Source organism: Haliotis asinina, chromosome 7 (genome assembly GCF_037392515.1).
Source record: "Haliotis asinina isolate JCU_RB_2024 chromosome 7, JCU_Hal_asi_v2, whole genome shotgun sequence".
NCBI classification, from domain to species: domain Eukaryota; kingdom Metazoa; phylum Mollusca; class Gastropoda; order Lepetellida; family Haliotidae; genus Haliotis; species Haliotis asinina.
The window spans coordinates 62,103,238-62,129,406 of record NC_090286.1 but is presented as its reverse complement, the minus strand read 5'-3'; the positions used below and the strand labels follow the sequence as shown (position 1 = coordinate 62,129,406).

Below are 26,169 nucleotides of genomic sequence, written 5' to 3'. Positions count from 1 at the left end.
GTGGATGTTTATGAAAGACAGAAAGAAGTCGTGCTGACACACAGAAGTAGTCTGACACCAATGTCTTGCCCAAGAGACACCTAATATCTTCTCTCAGGCAATTCTACATGGACTGTGGCCAATCTATGACATGTTCACTTGTTCTAATTGGACAACAACACATGACATATGCCCTCAGTGAATCTCCTTGCTGGCCACAGGGAAGCTGGACATGGATTCCAGTGGAGGATACACTACACACCAGCTAGACTCGGTGTCAGCATGTGGCTATTCAAGCACCTTGATGCAGCCTGCCATGTTTCACGCCATCGACCTTGATCCTAGAGAGGCTCTCAGGGGGAAAATTAGATAGCAAGAGATGGTACTATATCTAAAGGGTGGAAATTCTTATACAAAATTTGTTTCTTGGTTTTGTGAGAAACATGTTCAAGAGATGGTGAGGTGAGGTGAAATGGAGTTTCATGTCACATTTAAGAATATTTCACTCATATGATTTGTGTGCTTGTGTGGCTGCTTGCACTAGCCCTTGCTTGAGCTGGTTTTATAGTGTTAGTTCACTGAGATACCATGTTGCATTTAAGCATGAAACCTCACTCAGACACAATGCTGAGCCAACCAGTCCATGTTGTACCCATTAATGGCAAGATGAGCAAGTACCATAGTTTAATGTCTTTTGGAATGATGTGGCTGGGGATCGAACCTGCAACCTTTGGTTCTCTTGGTGACTCTCTAGCCGCTACCCTATAGAGGTGGTTTAAAGAGGAGCTGGAACTACCTCATGAGTGAGCAAATGAGCAACCTGAGCCTGCAATCAGTGGTTGACATAAACATAATCTTCACCCCTGGACAATGATGGCACCCACTCATCCATTCTGACTGCATCCAAACTTCTGCATGACCACCTGATCCTTTAGTCAGACTACCTACCCAACATGCTATTCTGAACTTATCTGTGACATGCAATGACTACCTACCCAATGTGCCATTCTGATCTTATCTGTGACATGCAATCCTTTAGACAGACTACCTACCCAATGTGCTATTCTGAACTTTATTGCAACCATGTTACCCCCTATACTATCAACATTACCTTCTAGTCTGACCTTGTTACCTTCCATTCCAACCAGGTTACCCTCTATTTTGACCTTGTTACTCTCTATTCTAACCTTGTTACCCTCTATATTGACCAGGTTACCCTATTATGACCATGTTATCCTATCTTCCTAAAATGTTACCCTCTATTTCAATCATGTTTCCATATATTCCGACTCACGTTACCCTCTATTACAACCATGTTACCATCTTTTCTGACCAGGCTACCCTCTATTACGACCATGTTGTCCTATTTTCCTAAAATGTTACCCTCTATTCCAATCTTGTTACCATCTATTCTGACTCACATTACCGTCTACTATGACCATGTTACCCTCTATTCCGACCAAGTTACTCTCTATTCCAACCCAGTTACCCTCTATTCTGACCAGGCCCACATTTCATAAAAGCATCTTAAATTTAGGAGGTCGTAGCTCATACCAACCTTGTTTACGACCCTCTTCAATCACAACGGTTTCACAAAGATGTAGTATCTATGTCCTACAACAAGGTCCTAAATCCAAGTCACACAGTGTACAAGAGGCATTTAGTTGCACTGCAACTCATAAAGCGATACCAAACAGGCTTATCTTGTTTCTCCAAAGTATTTAAAAATAGAAATACAGTTTGAATAGCAATGCAAATGTGATGTTTTTAATTGAAAGTAGATCTAAAGGTTAACCTATTGTAAAAATTCAATGAATGAATAATACTGAATTCTCTCACTATATTCATTAAAAATTACAATATGAAATAAAAAATTGATATGACAGATTCGAACTAGCAATAACTGTGAGAAAAATCATTGCTGTTACCCTTTTGTGTAACAAGGACGTATCTGTCCTTCCTCTTCAGCCATCACTTTGAAGTGCAAAAAATATTTCATACAAATCTGCTTCAGAGTTTTGAAGTTCTATGAGAAATTCCATGATTCTTGAAAAAGTTAAAGTGCTTAAAATAACCTTTCAAAATACAGGCTTCATCATAAATGTGTGATTACACAATGCCATTTACAAAGTGGTCAAATGTAACATGTCACATTTGGGATTACACTTTCATAGTAAAGTACAAATTCTAGTACTTTTGTAGTCTCCCATCTGGGATTTGAACCCACACCCTCAGAGTCAGGCACCATTTTTTTGACAAAAAACATCTTTAATTTGATTCTAAAATGTATGGGGAATTCAGTGATGTGTTTGTCGCAGCTGAATCTGAAATATATGTGATGTCATAGTGAGTGAGTCAGTTTAGTTTTACGCCGCACTCAGCAATATTCCAGCTATATGGCAGCGGTCTGTAAATAATACGACAAGCATAGTCACGTTTTATGGCCAGCATGGGTTGCTGAAGCTCTATTCTACCCCAGACCTTCATGGGTCATGTCATGTAATAGGCGTCTCAATACTGTCTTTGCTAAATGTGAGTTTGTAAACACTATCCAGTATGGCGGAAAGTGCACTTCGGTGTTCGTGTAAGTGTATTTTCGAAAACATCCCAACAGATTCTCCCTTCACTGGCATCATTTCACATTTCAAAACATACAGCAAATAATGCTGTCAATTGCAATTTTTTATTGTGTCAAAAATAAAGGCCACACTTATGACATAATATATGTCATATTTTGGATAACACTTTTTTAGTAAAGTACAAATTCTATTCTCTGAAAGTTTTTTATTGTGTGAATAATATGTACAAATGATATTGACACATTTAGTGCATATTCTAAACCTGTGTGCAAGTGCTAGAAGATCGCACATAGCCATAACTGCAACATGTACTGCAGTTCCTGTGCTGTACAATATTCAATACACTGGGACTAATATTGCAGTTTCATATGAACAGCTTCATAAACAGCAGTTAATTTCAACCTAAGAACAAAAACTGATGATATTAATGAAAATTATTGATACATTTTATGAAATGGGAATTTTCTTGTTCATTGAATATGTTTGTGTCATTTTATGGACAAAACAATCATGTATATTGATTTGCCACCTGCACGTTTGTCAGAAACATTTCAATCACTTGCAGTACTATAATCGTTGAGACCATCTTTGTATTGTTCACGAGCTCCAAAAGTATTTACGACAGGTCAATCAGGGTTCTAAATTTTGGACTATTTACAGCACAGTGTAAATGTATGAAGTCTTTGCAAAATGGGACAAAAAAGTAAGAGGTGGTCTACAACCTGCTTCATGAAGTTGTACCAGTAAGAGGGCTTTGTGAACCGGGCTCCTGGTTACTCTCTATTTTGACCAGTTTACTCTCTATTCAGACCACAATACCCTTTATTCAAACCATATATCCTCCATTCTGACCATGACACATCCTATTGCAAACATGTACCCTCTATTCTGACCTGGACACCCTCTATTCCAAACATAATCTCTATTCTGACCTGGACACTCTCTATTCCAACCATATACCCTCAATTCCGACTATGTTAACCTCTATTCCAAACAGGTTACCACCTATTCTGGCCATGTTATCCTATTTTCTGACCATGACACAATGCTTTATGTTGACACCACCAGTTCCTTAATTTAGAACACCTTATCTTTCACCTTGTCCATGGCATCCTGTATCCTGACCACTTGATCCAGTATTTTGACACCATGTCCTCGCTGTGGTGTAGTACTACTATAAGGCTCTGGGACCTCATCTATTTCACTTCATCCTCCAACAGAATAAAAGGCAGACCAGACAAGAAAAATAATACACGATCAGTCTACAAGTCATATATGTTCTTTAAATCATAGGACTCACATACATATCTGAATATGTTCATATCATACACCACCTATAAGACCTTGAAGTCCAGAATGATGAGAAGGTCCTTCTGTCATCTCCACAATATGCTGGTATCAGGGACAATCTACTGTCTCTCCATAGCATGGAGGACATTCTGTCAGATGCACCCATTTACTTACAAATCACCATTTTTATAGTTCTTACGTGTTTACATGTATGTAATTACAAAAGCATGGATGCCTCTATGTGTGCAGGAACCCAAATGTTTTATTGTCATTTGAATATTTCATCTGTTTCCCAATTGAATGTTTTTGCAATATATATGATCCAATCTTATCAATTCTGCTATCTCCAGTCCGCACAGTGATCCATGAAATGTTCCACCTTTGATAGCATTATGAGCCCTGTGGTGCAAGACATTCTATACTCTATGCTGAAACATGCATATTCTTTCCCTCAACTTAATACCACATTTATCTCAAATTTTTATGTCATTTCATTTTATACCCAGATTTCCTAATGCCATTGTGTATACACATAACACGTTTCTGTTACAAATTATTCTTGTACAGTTTGTACAGTTTCCAAAGTGGATCTATTGGGCAATAAATGTTCTCCTTCTTCCTGATTAAAGGTAGTATCAGATGTTCCAGCATTTTCATAGCTCCATAACTCAGCCTGAACCCCATCAGTTTGATGTAGTGGCATCGATGGCTTGCAGACAACCTGAACACAAGACAGACAGAACACACACATCCTGAAGACCTAGGTTACAATGCTGTTGATTCCCAATAGCAACTGAACACACAGAAAGGGTAATGATCTCAGTGTCTTCAAAAACAGAAGGTCTCTTCAGAACATATGTCTAGACATCTTTGACAGGAAACACTAATATTGATTCAGTAGGATCACTTGGGTAGTAGGGTGTTGCAGTTGGACGCTGTTGTCAACATACAGCTGACCCTTGGGGAACCAGGACTAAGCCACCATCAGGTGATTGGGCAGGACACAGACCTCTAGGTAACAAGGCTGACAGTTGGAATAAATCCTCCACTCAGCAAAACTTAATGCTCACACTATCAACCATTGGATTTCAATGTCCTGAAAACATTCTGCCAGTCTTGCTCAGTGATGGAAAGAACTGTCTAAATGCAAGAAATACCTGAAGGAATAAAGAACTCATAGCTGATCATTGTAGTGAAAGAATACACTAATTGCAGAAACCAAACATGTCAATAAATCACAGGCAGCCTTCAGACAAGTGAAGCCCTGATATGCACCATAAATTAATGCTGATATGCCAACCCAATAAACTGACCCTTCAAATCAGTATCAAAATGGTTGTTCTGTCGATAAGAGGCTCCCTAAATTGACTCTTCTTATCATTATCAAAATCTTTGTTACATAGATTGGCCAAACCCCTAACTTGACCGTACAAATCAGTATCAAAATGGTTTGTCCTGTAAATAAGCTGACCTCCTAACTTGACCCTTCAAGTCAGTATGAAAATGGTGGTTCTGTTGATAAGCCGACCCACCAAACTGACCCTAAAAATCAGTATCAAAATGGTTGTTCCATAGATAAACTGACCCCCTAAATTGACCTTTCAAATTTTAAAATCAGTATCAAAATGGTATGTCCTGTTGATAAGAATGAACTTCCTTTCATCACCTGCCACAGAGGTTCTGGAGGAAAGCAGCAGGTTACAGTACTAACATGACATATATGGTTGCATGTATGATTGAACATCATGGAATTTAGTCTGAGAAAGTATAACTACAACCACTCCAAAACCAACTTAAAATACACATCAAAAGGACTTCTATCAATCTTACTTGTGGTAACACTCCTAGTGGGAACGGGGGTATGTGATAACCATCAAGGCCATCAAGGCCTTCTCCCAGAGTGTTCTCAACATAGATTATAGAAAATGAAAATGTGAGCTTAACCACTATTCAAGAAAACCTACGAACAGTCAGTATAGTTGTGTACTGACTGCATAGTCTAAGCCAGTGAAGCAGCAATTCCAAACTGACGCTTGAATGCTGACATAGGGAGACAGTAACAGGACTTGAATAGAACAGCACAAAGTGTGTTACTACTTTTGAAAATGGACATCAACATCATACATGAAATGATTGCATTTCTTTTTACAGATTATTCTCACTTCAGTTTTATTGTATCTTTGAGCTTATGAAATGGATTGAAATATATCAATGTGTGACAATGATTTAAGTTATAGTGCAACTACAGACAACAACCATCACTTGACCAGTGCATAATAGCACCTTTGTGTGTAATCCTTCAGAAGTATGGATCAGTGATTCTCCTTGCATGGGACTGGACTGGGCCCTTGGGAGCAAGCTATTCTTGCCTGAGATCACCCAGTGACTACAATCATTCAGACTGTTGCCCTCCAAGAAGACAGATTTATCTGAATCTAACATTACCTAAACCCCAAGCCAGTAATAGAAGCATAAGACATCAGCTAGTTCAGAAGCAGCAGAAGCCACCGGGCAGTCCATCTTAACTGATCCATCATCTATTGGAAGCTGGAATGTCATACAATACCACTCCTACACATGCATACACTCACACAGGGGCTTTAATGCATTACAGCAAGGCTAGAGTCACAAAGAAGTGCAGGACTACTTCAAGTGACTGACAAATGTTTCCAGCAATGGTAATACTGGGATATGACCCATGGAGGAAATGAAGGAGGAAGATGACCACTGGGAGACAGAAGAAGCCCTCTGGGATTGCTCCACCTCCACCAACTCAATGACTTCAAACACTTTAATACAGTTCTTGTTCACAGTAATAAGAAACTGATATGTTTAACGTTGAGCTTCTTCGTATTTGGGTATAACTGTAGTAACCTGACAGCATCTTGTGATGTGTCAACCAATAATACTTGACTCATTTGTCTGTATGTGTTCATTAAAGGATCTTGAGGTAGAAACATGGTCAGGTTTGCCAATTTTATTGTCACATACCATCACTGTCTGATGCTCAGGATGCCAATCACTGGACTGCCTGGTTCGGATCAAGTTATGATAACAAATACACTAATAATCCAGAACAGTGTCATGCATAAAATGAAAAATGACATTGCATTACATGAAATAATATCATAAACATTTTAATGTAAGCCATAACACTAAATGCCTGAGTTTAAACATGAGCATCAATGGTAACGTTCTCATTCAACATGTTTCATGTGATAGCAGAATAAAGATCATCGGAAGGTAGAGGGACCAGATGTAACATATGACCACATCCGAGTGGGATGCAATCATTTTACACAAATGCGTAATGGTCATGCATTTCTTCCACTCAGTTAATGCTAAATGCCCGATGTTGTTTCTTTTCCAGCTGCCAGCAACACTGTTGCTTCACTATTAGGAGAACATCAGTTGCAGCATTTTCAAAAACACCTTGTTAGCTCCCTGACAGTCCAGGTTGTCAATATAGACCTGCTTATAGCCTCTGTATGGTACATGTTGCGTAGTTTCAGTTAAAACTCCATTTGAACAATTGACTTTTCATTTCAAGATGTTGGATTTCAACAAATGAGACACATTACCTCTTGCTCAGAGATATGGTAATGTTCAGTTAATGTTCCAGTAGTTCAGCAGGCCATGATATTCCCATGGTGAAACAGTAGAATTTGCTCATAACAAATGTGAAGGGAACCATAGTGTGTCCTTTAAAACTCATGATGTTGTAGATTAAAATCTGCTGCTGATGATGGAAGTGAGGATACTGTGACAACATGTGATCCACGACAGATTGAAAAAGAACCCATCCCCTCAAAACAAATGATGACATCCCCATCTGATAAAAACATTCCCTTTGACAAGAACTAAATCCAATGCCATCATCTGCAAATATGCACAGACGTATGTACAAATATGTGTCAAGACTTGTATAAGATTATAAGGAATGGTTTTGTTGTTTCTAATTGTTTATGTTGCCTTCCATGACCTGTTCGTATTCACTAAATGTAACACAACTACAACATCACTTGCTTCATCCTGTGCTAATATCTACATTTAATTCATTACAATAACAATCCTTCATATGTTAAATCGACTTCTAAATGTCAGTTAAAGAAATTCAGGAGGAAATCCTTCGTGGCAAGTCTTGATTCACTGTGTGACTATATTACAGAAGTGGAGAGCTGGTGGCAGTCCAGCCATCTCTTTCATGTACTCTATCACAGGATCACAACATTTTCAAATTTGGGTATACAATAACATATCATTTCATCTTCCAGATCTGCAGGAAGGAAATGAAATGATAGTAATGTAAGTAACTCATATACATGCATGCCCATTAATGCAGTTCATATTTAGGCATCTGTATTTGAGAAAAACATCAATTCTAATCAAACATGTTTGTTCAGATTCTGTTAATGTTTCCTACTAATATATCATTTAAGAATATCTCAAAGACACTAAAGTCTTATCTTCAGTTGCACCACCTCATACAATTATCAGAAAACCTTTTCAGCCTTATGTATTTCTGTTACTCAGAGTTCTCAAGCACAGATGAAAGCATAGCGTTTCAGTGTAGAAACATACTTATCTTTGGGTAACCCTATTTTCCTCAATGTGTCATAGCCGTCTTACAATATAACCTCATCAATACATGCTGTTAACCTTTAGGAGACAGAACCACAAGTGTTTCTTACGAAAATGAGAAACTACCACGAGACAAATTCACTGTTTATTTAGTGTCTGTGGAACCCAACGATAGCATTCACAAAACTGAAACAAACTGAAGGTTCACATGAGATTAAATTGATTCCTTTAATAATTTTTCCACTTACATGAAAGAATGAGGAACAAAAGAAGATAACGAGGAGTAAGCGGTAGCTGTCAACCTTTTTTCTCTGTATGTGAAATTCAGTAGTGTGGCGGCACAGTCTGTATCCCAGTCACATGATTGCAGCTCCCGGTTTGAGCAAATAATACCAGTTGTGCTCACAGTAACATCGTATTACTTCAAACAGAATAAAATCTGTGATGTTCCTACAAGGTATTTCCTTGGGTCATGTTATCGGAAGTTGTAAAGAAATAGTATCTCATCAAATTGTCCTTAGTTGTTCTCTTCAGGAAAGGGGATACAGCTGACATGGTCATCCAATTAAGAACTTGTTACAGAATAAGTATTCCTGACAACTACTTTCCATTTATGTCTCTACATGTATACCTTCAATATTCATTGCTAGATACTGATCTATTGGGAAAACAACATTCCAAATACAAGCATCTTTGATGTGCATAGTGTAAATGTGCTTTAGGCGGAAATAAACTGTTTGGATGTTCCTGAAATCTTGGTTCAGAAAATGAGAGCAATAATGAGAAACAGCCATTAATACATTTCAAAACCAGAAATCATCACTGTAATTATAATGTTTTATTATTAATGTTTCGCATCCTTCATCCTTCATCCTTCACCAGGGTCAGTACATTATCTCCTCACACTTTGTTTGTTAGATCCATCGTGTTGTCACAGTGTGTAGTTAATAAGTAAATTAATATGAGAAAACAAGATGAAGAAGCAAGCATACATTCTGAAACATTGTGATTTTCACAACCAAGAGGTAGTCATCCATAAATCTTAGTTTACCATTCGAAACTGTGTTCTACATGAGATGTCGCTTGTGTGAGATCAGACCATATCTCCCAGGAGATATCATTTGGACAGTAGATTTTGCACAATGCCCTGACAATGCTATGACTTCTTTAAATTCATGATGTCACAATACAATGACATCGCTGCACTACACATCTAATGGCAGTGCTCAGTTTTCAGAGATGCATTTTTCATTGAAATCTAATGATGAATGATTTTGGATGAAAAATAGAATCTCACCCTGGTGTCTACTGATATCAATTACATCAGCAAAAGTTGATAAAGGTAAAAATACTTGTGTTGACATATTTGATATCAGTAGAGATTCTCTAATTCTTATGCATTTCAAAGATGAAAATTAATATAAGCATCAAAAGTAATTTCTGTATAAGCACTGCCTTATTGTCACTGTTGCTTAATAATGGTGACTGGGGAATGTTGTGTCAATTTCAGCAATGACTTCCTAATGCCAGCAAATCTCACTGGTGTAAACTTTCCTGACTAAATATGTCTATGACTATCAAAATAGGTAAAATGAACTTGAAAATAGATTGTTGAGAACAAAACATGAATCAGACAAGGCGTTTGCAACTCCTTCACATGATCTCGTGAAGTAACCTGTCCTTGTATATTTTGTAAACCACATTAACAGATGATAAAACATGACCCATCAATATCATAGCTGATATTCTTGTACATTCAGCAATTAATGCAGTCATGAATGAAGGAAAGATGATGACGATGACAATGACGATGATGATGACAAAACCCCACTGACAGCTTGTTTTATTTACTCCCTGATGTGGAGACTGCTTCTGCCCACATGCTATGGTAATCACTAACTTGTACTACACCTGACTGCACAGCCTATCACCAGACATGACCAGGTCACACACAAATGTATAAACAAGAATGCTTGGAATACTTTCCTCACACATATTACATCTAATTAGTGCGGATCATAATTTAATTACTCAGAAATCCAAGAAAAACTCAATGAAGCACAATGCCAAACAAACCCACAGTAGGAGGTGGGCTTGAGGTATGACATGCTGTATATGTTTTCACTAATCTCCAGAAAATACTCATCTTAATCTTCCTAATCTGGATTCAAGTTCAGCCATGTGGAAGATCACAAACATCGTCATGGGGCCAAAGACTCAAGTCGAATCTATTTTAAGCATAGCACCATATAGCACAGCAATATAATTATCTGCAGTGTATTTGGCAATTGATTAAACATTATTTCCCTCAAGAGCATGCTGTAGGAAGATGATTCGAACAAGTTGATCATAAAATATTCTCAATCTTATGCAGGATGTGCATTACTCAAAAGACCAAAGTTCACATATCAAAGCTTCTGGCTTTAAATTTGTTAAGTATCTACCAATCAATTCTGATTTGCTTCCAAATCTTCAATAATAGCTTGCAGATAGGTCCACAGGCACTACAACAAAACACTCTGTACTAAATGATCAATGATCGCATATCGGAAATAAACTGCCTATTGATTGAGATCATTAATGATGCAAGAAAGGATTATAGTTGGGTGAGATGAGACCTAGGGTTGAAACACGGGCAGCAAAATCAGCTTTAATGTTAAATATCGCCTATATCATAGATTCTTAGCATTTGCCATACACCAGCCTCTCAAAATTCTGTTTGATGTCATAAATTTATCAAGCCTCAAGTACTTTGGGCCAGTGTTTAGATCAATGTGGACTGCTAGCTGCCTCCAGACATTGTTTTCAGTAAATTGGCAATGCCTAACCCAGAGAAGTGCAAGTTACAAGGAGGACTGGTTAAGTCTCAGTATTCAGTATTGTTAACATCAGTGTTCTGTCCTAGGGCTCAAAGCTACCTTTAGCAAGGCATGTCTTCATCTGTCTACATTTAGAGAAACAGTAAATAATAATAATGATAATAATGGTCTACTTTCAAGGGACAAAACAATTGTTCTATACACAAAAGTCTGCCTTCAATTACTTCCACTAAGAATTTCATGATGCTAGTAAATAGCATCACTAAACTGCAATCTTGCAATCTTCAAGGAAACAGTTGACAGGTAGCCTGCAATGCCACTGTCATTTATGCACTGAGAATCAACTTGCATTACTGTAAAATGTTACCAAGTTCAATCAAACCAATTTCACCAATCAAGAACACAACGTCAACAGGAGCTATGCATGTCCTCATTATCTCTCACATCTTGCATGTCTAATGTGGAATAATGTCTCATCTTTAAATATAAACAGTGACAACAATAAATAATCAAACTGTATCACAGCAATGAAACAGCTGCCTTGACAATGGTATAATAACAATGGTCCCAATGTTTACAGCAAATAGAAGACAAAGGTTAAAAAGCAATGACAATGGTATAGCTGCAATGACAATGGTATAACCCAAATGACAAAGGTATAATAGCAAAGCCACTTTGGTAGACAACACCAATGACAAAATATAGCTGCAATAGGACAATGTTAACCAAAAGGAAATCCTCCAAACCTTGCCTTCATACACTCTTTTTCATATTAACAATATGCTAACTGAATCCCAAGTTTAAGTTAAGTTTTGAAAAAAGTCAACATTTCTTTCAATCTTGCTGACATGCTCATTTACTTTTTACGATACTGCAGCTCTCATATCGGCTGAACATACCACTTTGTCACAGCACGACCTTCAGCACACTGGAGGTTGCAAACCTAAGACTACAGTAACTTTAAGTAGAAAGATCAAATGGGAATGTGATTAAGAGCCCTCTTTTGTCAATATAGCAACCCATTCCCCTTCCCCTTCGTGGTCTCTGACTTCTCTAACCAGTCTCATATCATTGGGTGTGCAATGTTTATTAAGTCACACATCATTAAATTAGTGATCCCTGATTCACTTGTTGTAGATGAAGATAATCCATGGGTATATTTCATTCCTTAACCAGACAGAGTTCTAGTATTTCACATGTGATCCAAGCAGTCTAAAGGAATCTGACCACACAGTGCTACTCAAAGAAGAAGGCAGTTTTATGATTCTCAACCATGAATGATTTTCTGTAATGTTAGCCTGCATCCAAGTTAATCTGTTTACTGCCTGTCTCAATCTGACTGTCAATAAAATACTGCAGCTTCAATGACCCCATGTTTAAGAGAGGAGGACAAGCGCCAATGAGGGAGATTAGCCAAGGGGAGACAATGAAATCAGGGACAAGTGTTTCAGTGCAAACACTGCTTTGTAGGATACATGCTGGAAATATATTTGTTTAATTGATATTGATTTCACAACAGAATGTCCTCTTTTTCAAACTCTGGCTTTAAATGGCACATCATTTGAGTGAACCATTTAGTGAAAAAAATGTAATTGCTGGAATATACTTCCAGTGAAATTGTTACATCATGGAATGGATTCCCCTTGGTAAGTTAGAAACTGCGGTGAAAAAAAAAACCAAGATTATTTTTATCCATAATTTGATCAATCAGACATACTGTCAGACAAACATCCAACCACCCACATCTCAATTGAGCTGTGCTTACAGCACAAGTCTTCAGTAGGCACTATGTGTTTTATGCTATTGAAAGTTAGTAATGTAAAACAGTACCTCATTACACAGAAGCCCTAGTGACCTGTCCAAGGCCATGTGTATCAGCAATCACCCCAGGGGAAGGAGATGACGAGAGTCCCCACCCACACAAGACCTTCTACCAGTATGGGTCACAGTGCTAATGTAATGGTTTTCATAACGGAGATATCCAGCAGATCCCTCCAACCATGCAAAGCGCTGAAATACGTTATGAAAGGATAACAGGGATGGGGATTAGTGACGCAGTGTCTTTACATGATCTGCATTGATGCAACTCTACTGGCATGGCAATAATGTCATGATGGATCATCTGTATCTACATACGCTGCCATTGCTTGCTTTGTGACCAGCCTTCTTTCTCCTCGGTGGTGCTGCTACTACTACTACTACTGCTGCTGCTGCTGCTGCTGCCACTGCTACTACTGCTGCTACTACTACTACTACTGCTGCTGCTGCTGCTGCTGCTGCCACTGCTACTACTGCTACTACTACTGTTGTTGCTGCTGCTGCTACTGCTACTACTACTGCTACTACTACTGCTGCTACTACTACTACTGCTGTTGCTGCTGATGCGGCTACTACTACTGCTGCTACTACTACTACTGCTGTTGCTGCTGCTGCTACTGCTACTACTACTACTACTGCTGCTGCTGCTGCTGCTACTGCTGCTGCTACTACTACTACTACTGCTGTTGCTGCTGATGCGGCTACTACTACTACTACTACTAGTCATAAGAGGCGATTGACGGGATTGGGTCAGGCTTGCTGACTTGGTTGACATGTCATTGGTTCACAGTTGCGCAGATCAATGCTCATGTTGTTGATCACTGGATTGTCTGGTCCAGACTTCATTATTTACAGACCACCGCCATATAGCTAGAATATTGATGAGTGCGGCATAAAACTAAACTCACTCACTCACTCCTACTACTACTACTGTAATCACTACTCTTGCTGCTGCTGCTGCTACTACTACTACTACCACCACCACCACCACTTCTACATCCATCAGAACTACTACTACTACAACCACAACTACTGTTACTGTTAAAAACACCATCACTTATATTATTGGTACCACAGTTAAAACATCAAGGTACCACAACAGCTGCTACTTCAACCACTACCACCTCCACCACTACAATGTATTGCTCAACTGAATACTTAACTATGTATCTCATTTCTTACCAGGTAATACCACCTTGAACAGGTACAGGTACAAGTACAGGTACAAGTACAGGTACAGGTGCAGGCACAGGTGCAGGCACTGGCGCAGGCGCAGGCACAGGCACAAGCATATACTTCCTGCACAGTCTGGAATGATGGTGCTCCTGATGATTTCAGGGACAGCATGTTAGTGCAATGGTTTCACATCACATTCTCAAAGCAGATCGAGGCAACAAAAAGAAAACTCCTCTCTTCCTGTACACAATTTCCTCATAATTAGTTGAGAATTATATTCTTGAACCTCAACCACAACCAACACATGACATACTGACAAAAATGTAAAAGACTAATCATTAGATGTTTTACACTGTGCCAAAGCCAGCTGCCATCATAGCCTAAATCCAGCACTTTGCAAAGAAATGTCTCGAAATACAACCTTGATATGAATCTACTTGGAACCTTACTTGCAACATGACAAAAAATTTAAATCTCCAAGAATACATTCTTTTTACATCGCTAAGAATATTTTCGTGATGGGCACTGGAAAGCTGTGCCTTGATCTGAAGACCAACAATATAATGTCTACTTCCAAAACTGTCTGTGACACAGCCATGCGAGAAGCCCAGTAAGCATAAATAGCCATCACCACACATAAAACAATACTGTATCTACATAACACTATTAACGTAATAAATATTCCAATTGTTTCCTATTCAGGTTCACTCAACGGCCTCTACATAAGTTCTAAAATCCTGGCACGACAATCCTACAGACCAATTGCAATGAATCCAATATGTGGCTATAGGCCCTGCAGTGCAACATCCAGATGCTGCCTTGATAGATAAAACTTCCACATGACTGCATGCCTACATGGTGATAAACTCATTTGTTTTCAATAAAAGCTATTTAAAACATCACTGGATCAATTTCTTCATGTTATGGAAAATATATATCACACTGAAATATTTAAGGCAACACAAACAGCATAAACAGTTCCTACACTATATTAAAAAAAATACAAGTAGTCCAGAGACTGATGAGGGGACTTTCATACTGTGGATTTGCTTGGGCTACATTAGGTATATCTGTTTCAGGGTCTGTATGACCGACTAGGAGAACAGTCAGCTGTACTGATACCATTACGAAGGGGACACAACTCTATGAACATGACATGTGACTCTGTATACATAATGTTTGACAGGATGTGGTTCACTTAGCCATGTGGGTTAGGCTTTTCAATGGTGATTGAGAAACCATGCTCTCCTTTATTCACAGAATCAGGAAACCATAGTTTGGCCCAGTCAATTGCCCATACAACATGCCATCAGGGATATAGCACCTAGCAATCACCAAGGAAGAATATGGCAAATAATCATATAAGAAACACAGGAAGCTGAGAACAGATAAAGAGTGTGGTGAAAAAACATTATAAGTTAATCACTGGTCACCAGGGGGACATGGTATGATGTACCCTTGATGTTTGTTTATGTTCCCTGTCACTGTCATAACATGCATGGTATATATTCATTGTCACATCATGATCAGTATATATTCACTGTCACATCATGATCAGTATATATTCACTGTCACATCATGATCAGTATATATTCATTGTCACATCATGATCAGTATATATTCACTGTCACATCATACTTGGTGTATATTTATAAGACAAAACAATTTGAAATGATTAAGTTGTGGTTTTCAGTGGGAAATTTAAACATATTTAGGAACTGATCCAACAGTTTAGAACATGAAGTTTGCACTGTTTTATTGGCACATCAATGTTACAATGCCATAATCAATACTGTTATCATGACGTTTGTTATATCTGAAGATTTTAAGCAAAATAATTTATTGATCATTATACTGGAAAATAATCATCTTTTGACATGTTTAAGCAGATGACAACATATGGAATCCTGTCTAAAAACAAATCTCAGACATTCAGTGGAAGAAAAACTTAATTACCAATATAGATTGTGTTTCTTCAAGCTTCATTTAGACTGTAAACAAATTTATCTGAATTCATGGACATAAACAGTCATCTCTGTAATACTGCTATCATGAACCCTAAATAAAATCTCAAATTCCATTCAGTTGAGCATAAGGACATTTCACTTTTACATCTCTGTTATTGTAAAATACTACTTTGACAAAAACTTCAGAGTTGCATAATAACACTGGAAGCAGCTTTGATCAGGATCTGTATATTTAACTTCAGCTTCCACTGAAGCAAATGAGCCTAGTATATGAACCTTGAATAAACTGTTCACATTTTACATGCAATTTCTTCAGAATGCCTTGCAGTATACTGATGTCAGATATTGGCCATGATTCGGTAATAAAGAGTCGCTGTTCTCTGATTCCAACATGCAGTTACACAGACAACATGGAACATGCACCATTCTCAATATTACTGATCAGTTATTGAGAATCTCAGACATTTTCTGTCACCTCTGATATTTGCTCATATCACTAGTTCATGCAATCACATATACTTCCTGAAAACTCCACTGAATCAAGACTGTTTAATGAAATAAAAGTGAGTTCAATAATGAGATCCTTTAGATTCACTTTCAAAATCATTCTTCAGATCAATTTGCCTCACTAACTAATGGAAGACATGTATTTGTCAGCTTCCTTTCTGAAAGTATGATTTTGTGTCATGTAGTGAATCTTTATAAAACCTTAATGCAAACTATAGATCGTGAGCAAGGTGCTCATGTGACTATGTAACAATCTGGTATTTAATTTGGGTAATCTGTATTAGCTCTCTAGTAATGAAGGAAAAAATAACACAACAGAAAGGTTTACAGATTAACCTCTAGGGATGAATGTGATCAGAATCAATCCTGGACAGACATGAAGGAAGCAATCGTTAACTTACTCATTGTGACTAATTCACCCAATCCCACATTTCTATCTGCCATTTAGAGTATGCAAGAGAACATTGATCATGGAACAAGTTGTACTGAAAGACTCATCCTTTTGAATAGTCTTGTTTTCACAGACAGGCTTAGCTAAAGGCACATTGTCCCATCAAATCAGGGATATTTCAGATGAACCTTTGGTAAATGTGGATGTGCTCCATATGTGAACAGTCCTTGGGTAAAATGACCGGATTTTCATCTTAATGTTTTGTTTGTTTGCTATTTAATCCCTCATTCAACAATATTTGAGTCTGGATCAGACAATCCAGAGACTATATTTATGAGGAACAATCTGAGTTTTTGGGTAACAAATGACCCCATTCCTCCCAATATGTCCCCAAGTCAACCAATCCTTCTATCTGGTCACTTCCAACAACAATCACAGTAAGCTGGTGACGTATTCTGACCAAGAATCTAAGTGGGGTGACATTAGATAGCTCATCGAACACAAACATGACTGTGAGGTCACTCAGTCTTCCACTTTCAGCTTCATGACTTGGTGGCGACACAAGACACAACAAAATTTATGAATAATCCATAAGAAGAAATCAAAGATATAGTGAACAGTTGGGTGGCTTGAAAGTGAGCAGACATCATGTAGTACAATAATCATACTTGACTAATAATTCTCTATCGAACTGAATCTATATGCATGAGGAGTCGTTATTGATCTGCACTTGAAAAGAAAACCATCTACTGGCTAGTGCAAGGTCTAGTCAGGACCTGGCACTGATCCCTATGGGAGGGACCAAACCTTCTACCCAGGTCAGCAGCTGGTCCTCGTGCTAGTTACTGTTCATTTTTTGTGGGCATAAACTAGCTCACGCACTGACAGTTGGAGATTAAATATAAAAATGTGTAACAACAAAAAGACATAAATATTTGCAACTAATTGCATTTGTATTGTGTACCAAACATTATTAGACCACTCATACTGACAGACAGCTGTTTCTTGATTGGTTTGAAAATAGAGAGGGTGGGGCTTGTGTTTTGTTTTTGCACTGAAACACTGGCTCTGTACTGCTGTCTTCAGGGCATTCACTGGTTCGTACTGCTGTCTTCAGGGCTTTCGCTGCTTCTGTACTGCTGTCTTCAGGGATTTCACTGCTTCTGTACTGCTGTCTTCAGGGATTTCACTGCTTCTGTACTGCTGCCTTCACGGCTTTCACTGCATCTGTACTGCTGTCTTCATGGCTTTCACTGTTTCTGCACTGCTGCCTTCATAGCTTTCACTGCTTCTGTACTGCTGTCTTCAGGGCTTTGTGTTAATGATTTGAACATTTGTGTACAGTTATTGATGTTGACATAAATATTTAAAGTACTGACCTTAATATGGAATTGTGTATGTAGAATTATGTAAGACCACGCCTGTGTTCACCTTTAACATAAATGTGCCACATGGTTTCTCTGTTTATAGCAGCATATACACACATGCTGAACACAATGTCTTAATTTCATCAGTGAGAAGATTTTAATATTCCAAGAGTACTGAGTGGGCTGCCATGGCAGTGTGAGACAGACATATAGAGCTGGTGCAAATGTACCAGACAGACATGATTGCCCTGTCACAAGGAAAATTTATTTATTACCTAGAAGAGCAAGTGAACACATCAGCAAGTCCAGTTCACACCATAACACGAGACACCGTGAACAAACAGTCCAACTTTTCCAAATGAATGCTATTAAATGAAGTAAAGGGTTCAGGCAGGGTAATGCTTATGATACTGTAAAATGTAACTTCTTTTGGTGACAACAATCTCAGTTTTCATGTAGAACAATGGAAGAACATCCTAAAATCACAAGAGACACCTTATATCAAAATTTCAAAATAAACTAAAATCCAGATGGAACTTCCTAAAATCATACACAAAACAAACAGTCTGCAAATCCCTAACATCTCACAAGGAACAAACTGATATCCAAAATGGTACTGTCTAACATCAAACAAGAAACATCTCATGATCCAAAATGGAGCTATTTAACATCTCACAAGAAACATCCTAAAAAAATCCAAAATGGAACTGTTTCACATCACACAAAGAAAAGTGACAAATCCCAAAGGGAATAGTCAAAATTAAACTGACATGTAAAGTTTACATAACTGAGAGGAAAAACTGGGAGTATCCCAATGCTATTATCTATTTGAATGTGTTCACAGACAGATGTGCCACAAGCTACACACACTGTGGAATTGGTCAGACAGTGCCTCTGATCCTTTAAGTTGTATTTACCCTCAGTGCCGTGGCTGACCTTCACACACTGTGGTTACATGGAAGTTCAAGCCTGGGGATGTGAGAAGTGAACACCTCCATCACTGGGCTAACTTGCTACCACCTTCTGTTTCTGTTCCTTCAACAATGTTAACCTGATTCACCTGAGTTGCTGATCCAGCCCTGTTCACACCTTCAGCAGTGACGTTCCTAATGAGCCAACTGGGCTACAATCTTCAATCTACAGTCCATGTGCATATTTACCTGCATGGAAACATGCTACACACTAATAGTTTTTTTAAGGATCTGTATTTTCCAATTCCAAGTATTTTAGGTCAGTGGTCCAATACACTGAATATTTAAGGCCAAAGGAAATCTCTCTTCAAATCCTTGATGCATATTTCATCTTTGTACTGTTAGACACATCCACACAAAGAAGGAAGTTGTATGAGCAATCTGTGGATGACGTTACACACGCCATTGCCAATTCCATCTCCACATATCAGGAAATTAGGCAACCTTCTCTTACAACTTCAAGTACACTTGCGTTTAACTATTCCTCATTCTGCAGATTACATGTGAAATGAACATGTTCTTTTCTAGTACATACAAGTATCTGAGTCTGGACGAATCTTCTTGTAATGATGTTACGGAGTTAGACATGCAATGCTATGAAATTTTAAACAAGATCTGACAGTCAGTTGTCATGATTGGTGGACTTCAAGTTCTTACTAAATCACAAAAAAAGAAAAAAAGAGAAAAAAATATTTTAACTGTGTTTCATTCTCGTTTCATCATATATCTCTCACAGGACAGAGTTATTTTTTCTGTTCCATTTGCTAATCATAATGGTACATGCTTGAGGAGTGAGTCTGGCTCTCTGAGTCTATCCTGTTACAGCCAGATTAATCATCAAATGGACATCGTAAAATCCTTGGGAAAACAAGGGAAGCTCATAGCTCAGGAATCAGATATAGCTTCCTGCTTCCTCTTGGTCAGAGAAGTGCTGATCGCAATCAGAGACAGGGAGTCGGAGTCACGTTGGTTTGACAGATTCACAGGCTGTAGTAACTCTGTACTAGCAGATGTGACTATGGCTGCACTTACAGACGACAAGGCTGCAGACATTGGAGCACTGTCTGGCTGAATAGTAGAAGGCTATGGTCATGAGGTTCATCTCACAACACCATCCTTGTAGAATATTAGCCTTGATCATATTTGGAAACTTAAATATTTACATTTAGATGGCCACATATGATCAACACAAGCTCATGTTGCTCATGCAAATACAGCTCTGCTTATCTCGTGCATACACCCATACAATGGCGAACAGTTTTGACTGATATTACATAAAACAGACATGACAAAACCAAAGTATGGATGCAGTACTGTTACTCACGCTAAGCATGCTAGAAGGTGAGTTGGGTTTCTCATCACACTGACCAGCATTTCAATTACAGAACAGTGTCAGCTACATCAACAAGGAAAGTCCTCAGTGAAGCTGGTTGTAAAATAGAGTTAGCTACCTCTGCCAGGAAAGTCCTAAATGAAATGGGTCTTAGAGCAGTGTAAGCTATCTCATCCAGGAAAGTCCTAAGTGAAACGGGTCTTAGGACAGAGTTAGCTATCCCACCAGGAAAGTCCTCAGTGAAGCAGGTCTTAGGACAGAGTTAGCTATCCCACCAGGAAAGTCCTCAGTGAAGCAGGTCTTAGGACAGATTTAGCTATCCCACCAGGAAAGTCCTCAGTGAAGCAGGTCTTAGGACAGAGTTAGCTATCCCACCAGGAAAGTCCTAATTGAAGCGAGTCTTAGAGCAGTGTAAGCTATCTCATCCAGGAAAGTCCTAAGTGAAGCAGGTCTTAGAACAGAGTCAGCTACCTACACCAGGAAAGTCCCAAGTGAAGCAGGTCTTAGAACAGAGTCAGCTACCTACACCAGGAAAGTCCCAAGTGAAGCAGGTCTTAGAACAGAGTCAGCTACCTACACCAGGAAAGTCCCAAGTGAAGCAGGTCTTAGAACAGAGTCAGCTACCTATATCAGGAAAGTCCCAAGTGAAGCAGGTCTTAGGACAGAGTTAGCTATCCCACCAGGAAAGTCCTAAGTGAACCAGGTCACATTTAAGGTTCTGGAAATCCTGAAGCATGGTTATGGTACTGACAAAGCTGAAACCTGATATGGATGAACAGGGAGTAAAACCCATGATAACTAGGTCCTGGGATGCAACTCTGTATGGTAAATGTTGAGGGCATGGACAACTGGACCATCAGTGTCTTCCACAAGACAAGAAACAAAATACATCAAAGCAACATATTCAAGAACCTGTAGAGTTGCAGTGTTATTGTGATGTAGTTGATTTTAAGTAATGAAAGCCATGAGTATCATAGCAACTGGGGACATGTGTGGTCACTGCAGAGACGTACAATTAACAGAACAGTTGTATCACCTGGACACCAAAAATGGCTAACATCTGTGACCTGCATCACATGCCTTTCTAGTTCAAAATGTTCAAATTATTTAAAACTAACTCACCACCTCATATATGTAACATACATCAGTGTGTATCAAATACAGTAGATGCTCATATGTCACACTAAACATTCTACACAATATTCAGGCACCAAGAGGAAGATCCATCAAATCTTTAATGGAAGGTGAGTTATGGAAGAAATGTTGACTATGTGTTCAGCAACACTTCATGCACAAGGAGCACTCAAGTTACTGAAGCTGCCCCCAGCCTCCCAGCTTTACAACTTCCTGGCTTATCCAGGAGACCATCAAAGCTCTATTAATGTTGCAAGTGAATGATGTGGCCTCAGTCAGATCACCTCTCAATTCAATTTATAAGAAATACACTTTAGAGTCATTTATCACATTTGTGGAATTTACATCATTTAAGCTCAATAAAAGACTTGCTATTTTTGTAGCCGTTGATTTAACAGCATGTTGCGTGCCCATGGGGTGCTTCTTGTGATGGGTGTAAAATAGCCCCGGTGGGTGCATGTGATCAACTTCCCTACCATACTGTCACATTTTCGCCGTGATTCATGGTGCTTTAGCTACACATCACCCAAGACGATTACACAAATGTATTCAACTGTCATCCATTGTAAAAATGCTTAAAAATTAAATACATTCTAAGATATCAAAAAACATGTTCCTGTTTCTTGGTCATGTTCTTTAGAGGAATCTGTAAGAAAATAACAAAGGACACAAGATTTGGAGAAGGTTCAGACACACAAAAAACATATGTCAGAAAATAATCCAAGCCATCCTTTAATCCAATCTCTCACCAATGACACAAGACCATTTTGTGTAGGAGAGAGCAACTTTGGCCCTCCTCCATCAATGTCAAGGCAAATCTGTCACAGACCGAGGACCCAGTGGCTTGATTGTGGCTTCAACATTCAAGCAACAGATTCACTGGAACTCTGATATGCAGACCCACTAGCTAAAGTTTTACACATGCAAGGAAGGCGAAGATATGTCAGAAAAAGGCTTCCCAAAATGTGGACAATAAGACTGACGTTAACCAATAGCTTACTACACTTCCACCATCCATACAGCTTGTGTATGGTAGTGTAGGCAAGAAACAGATATCGACAGTCAATGAGAGATTTACATATTCCATTCTGACACAGCAAATAATGTAAGCCATTTACACTTTGTTCCATGTAACATGCAGACAGAGTCTTACTCTAGATTACCATATTCAATCTCATAAGTATTCTACAAAGTTAATATTCTACAGCAAGAAAGTGAGTGATGAATATTGCTCCGAGTTGCCTGTCAGAGATTCTTCTTCCTGTTGAAGGCCATGATGAAAGAGGAAGTTCAGCATGTACCCTGTGAAAGTTCACATAATCAGAGGTGTACTTTTAGCATCAGGCAGTCACAAACCAAAGGCATGAAGACTGGATAAATACCTAAATATATCAGAAGACATATTCCATTTGCTTGTCATAAGACCAATGTTACACTAAGAGCTTAATGGAACAAAGAATATGTAAAATCATATTGAATCTTCACAATACACATATCAGGGATTCAATCATCTGAACAAATCCTAGATTCAAACCTTCTTGTCCATCTCATCAGCAGAGGGAAACAAATGTAGGCAGATGCTGTAGCTGTTGCTGGGACTCCGGTACAATGTACCACCACTATGTGCGGCCACTATGTATCATCACTAAGTATCACCACTATCTACCACCACCACATATCACCACCATGTATCACCACTACATATAACTATCACCACTATGTATCATCACTATCACCACTAAGTACCACATTGTATCATCAATATGTATCATCACTAGGTAACACCATGTATCATCACTATGAATCATCATTATGTACCACATTGTATCGTTACTATGTATAATCACTTTTACAACATTGTATCACCACTATGTATCATTACTATGTGTCATCATGTATCACCACTATGTATCTTCACTATGGACTACATTGTATCATCACTAAGTATCGTCACTATGAATAATCATCATGGTACACCATGTATCACTAATATATATCAACAGTATGTATCACCATTATGCATCTAAAATCCGTATCAATCACTTTACAAGACACTGGCTAAGTAGATCATATCACAGTCCATTCCACACACCAGAAGGATGTCATTAACTTCCTTCATACCAGTTCATATGTCTTTTTCATTCAACGTCAGCACTTCCTATTTTCGAGAATAATGTACGAGACATTTACATTGATCAATTGATCAAATGCATCATGCACTACAATACATCATTCCACAAAGTAGAGAAAGCCCCATGCTGCCATACATTAATGGACAATAAACAAAACAGGTCTGTTGTAAAACAATGTTACAATGTTATTAAGACATGGTAAAATGGGTTAACACATTTCAACATGTAAAACCACAGCGTTTCTCCCATGGTGATAGTGCTCTGAACATACGTCAACAATGCATGTAATCCTCACCCTACTGGAACAAACATATTCCAATATTCTTCGCAAGTGTCAGAGGATCTGTTCCTCATTACTTCTCCCCACTACCATTTGCTAACCCTCCCTATCACTTTCCTGAGACAATAGTGTGTGATCCCCTGGCTAATCCCCTGGCTAATTCCCCTTGCTGGACATCATCTTCAACCATTGAGAAACATTACGCTTCTTTCAGATTTGAATGCTGAATGAGCAAATCACCCTTATCTTGTCACCTAGAAATACTTCAAACTCAAAAGATGAATTTCAGAATGATTGTCAGTCAAAGGCACTTCCTTGATCATATTTAGCTGGACAGGGCATCATATGAGGCAACAAATTTCTAAGAAATATCAAATACATTACCTAATGAAGCTCAACAAGTGTCCCTCATGTCCAACAGACTAGTGACCTTTGAGAGAACAGATCAGTGTCTTGCCATACACATACTGAAGTAGCAATATACAATGGTGGTATGAAATGATGGTATGACATAGCGGTATCCAGGTCCTACCTTCGTGTCTGGGTGATGGTACTCCACCTGCTCCTGTGAGTGAGCTCGGGCACAAGCACCAGAGTCTCCTGCCACCACTTCCAAGCTCTGCTACACCACACCGCAGTCAAGGCAAGATTAGCTTCTGCCGTAAACTGTTAATGCTTGCAGTTACCCATTCTGTCATGAATCCCACACTATTGATCAGACTGAGAACGGCAGAGATCTAAGCATCAGGCAAAGAGGGCTTCATTCACTGTGTAGTCGTCTTAGTTGCAAAAGCGTCATCAACTTCCGAAATACAACCTTAAGTGACATCACAGAAGACTTTTTACAAAATCGTTTTAGAAAGTTGGAGAAATATCAACAGGACAAGTGTTTCAGTTTGAGAATCTGTGAGGTGTGGGCCGACACAGTGTCTTGAGAGAGTACAATGGTGCTGCTTGGTATGTAGGGGACATCACTGGCGACATCCCCATTGATCAACACTCCTGCAAGTCTCACCCTGGTCGGAACTACACAGCACAACATCAATGTCACACAACAAAGCAGCATCAATTAGTTTTCATGTTTACCATCAACAAGAAAGCACTATTACAATTACCCACAAAACTGTACACACATTGAACAATCAGTTCTACCACTAAACGACCACACATGATAAATGATCCTGTTTATGTAAATACAGGCTGGCAAATGGTTACTGAAACAGAATACACAAAGATAGATGGCACTGAATAAAAAAGACTTAAAAGTTTCCTATGTAAATCAATTTGACTTTGTCAGTTCCTGTGGGAGAGCACATGTATGGACTTATTTATGGAATGATAAATAAACTCTAGGTTTATTGAAAACACAAAAACATTCTAAAGATGATATTGAACAAGACTGTGCATAGAAGCTAGAGGTAAAAGGACTATTACCACTATCTGAACTTGGGCTTTTTGTCAACAGACAGAAAAACAGAACAAGGCTTCAGTCATAATGTGCTACATTGATTCACAGACCTCAATACACAATCAGATTCCTTCACTTCTGTACTTTTAAAACCAGCGTTCCCATACAATAGATTTGATTTTTGTTGTAATGATTTCCAATGTTAGTGTCAAACAGTCAATACCACTCCCCGGAAATGAGCCCTCACAGACCAAGCTCACGGAATCGGACGTGGCCTTTTGCCCCACAATGCATGTGCGTGTGCACCCCCTGGCAACACCCCCGGCACCACCACCTACGTCATTACACAATGGATGTCAACAGGATAATAGCCATCATTGATGTTCTCAAAAGACAGCTTCAGACAACTACATAGATCTTCTTTTAGAAAGAAAGTG

At 38.7% G+C, this 26,169-nt stretch overlaps 1 protein-coding gene across 1 annotated transcript in view; it reads right to left on the bottom strand.

Annotated features, from left to right (window-relative positions):
- Window positions 1–24,927, bottom strand: part of LOC137291716 (neuronal calcium sensor 2-like) — a 127,123-nt gene extending 102,196 nt beyond the window's left edge. Inside the window, exon 1 of the mRNA XM_067823174.1 lies at window positions 24,857–24,927. The gene's annotated coding sequence lies outside the window, so the exon portion shown is untranslated. The remainder of the gene's footprint in view (window positions 1–24,856) is intronic.
- Window positions 24,928–26,169: the final 1,242 nt, after the last annotated feature.